This window comes from Nannospalax galili, unplaced genomic scaffold (assembly GCF_000622305.1).
Source record: "Nannospalax galili isolate Female #2095 unplaced genomic scaffold, S.galili_v1.0 scaffold908, whole genome shotgun sequence".
Classification (NCBI taxonomy): Eukaryota; Metazoa; Chordata; class Mammalia; order Rodentia; family Spalacidae; genus Nannospalax; species Nannospalax galili.
This window is the reverse complement of record NW_008357930.1, coordinates 235,530-236,571: the sequence shown is the minus strand read 5'-3', so window position 1 is coordinate 236,571 and position 1,042 is coordinate 235,530. Positions and strand designations below refer to the sequence as shown.

The window sequence follows — 1,042 nt, the reverse complement described above, 5'->3', positions numbered from 1 at the left end:
CATTCTTTGGGCTATCTGTGTGCTATGCTGATAATTTCCTTTGCTGTGCAGAAACCTTTGAACTTTAGGCAGTCTTCTTTGTTAATACTTGGGAGTAGTTTTTGTGCTATTGCTCTGTTCAGAAAGTTCTCGCCCACCCTAATATTCTGAAGAATATTCTCTGTTTTCATTTAGGAGTTTAAGGTTTCATGTTTTTTAAAAAATATTTTATTTATTATTTCTATGTATATGAGTGTTTTTCCTGCATGTATGTAAATGTACCACGTGTAAGTAGTACCCACAGAGGTCAGAAGTGGGTGTCAGATTCCCTGGAACTGGCATTATGGAAGGTTGTTAACCACTATGTGGGTGCTAGCAATCAAAAGAGGTCTTCTGGAAGAATAGTAAGTGTTCTTAACCATTAAGCCATCTCTCTATCCCCAGGTTTCAGGTTTTAATACTTTATTATTTTTATTTTATGTGTATGAGTGTATTATCTGCATGTATGTGAGTGTACCCATGTTGTGCAATGCTGTGGAGATCAGGAGAGGGCTTCGGATTCCCCTGGAACTGGAGTTAAGCACAGTTTGTAGCCAGCCACCGTGTGGGTGCTGGGAATTGAACCTGAGTCCTCTGCAAGAGCAGTCAGTGCTCTTAACCGCTGAGCCATCTCTCCAGCCCCTGGTTTCAGGTTTTAAATTAAGGTTTTTGATCCATTCCATTTCAAATAGATTTTTTTTTTTTTTTGGGTACCAAATTTCTTTATTTGAAGGAATGGTACAAATTAAAGAACTTAAGCTGATGTTTTGGTGCAACTTATAGAAAAGGGAAAGGTAGCCCCCACATGCATGCACTGCCTCAGTGACTTGTGAAGTCACTCCGTGGCTTTGGGGAAGTCAGCTTAGCTCTCATTATCATGTCCCAGGGTGTGCTTGTCAAAGAGATATTCTGCCATGCCAGATTCAGGGGCTCCCATCTTGCGCAAGTTGGTTACATGGTCACCCAGTTCTTTGATGGATTTCACCTGCTCATTCAGGTAATGAGTCTCAATGAAGTCACACAA

The 1,042-nt window shown here is 40.7% G+C and overlaps 1 pseudogene across 1 annotated transcript in view; it reads right to left on the bottom strand.

The window, feature by feature from the left end:
* Nucleotides 1-711: 711 nt before the first annotated feature.
* The window catches only part of LOC103752258, a 2,063-nt pseudogene continuing 1,732 nt past the window's right edge, over nt 712-1,042 (bottom strand). Inside the window, exon 2 of the transcript XR_003847465.1 lies at nt 712-1,039. The product of XR_003847465.1 is annotated as a ferritin heavy chain pseudogene (transcript). The remainder of the gene's footprint in view (nt 1,040-1,042) is intronic.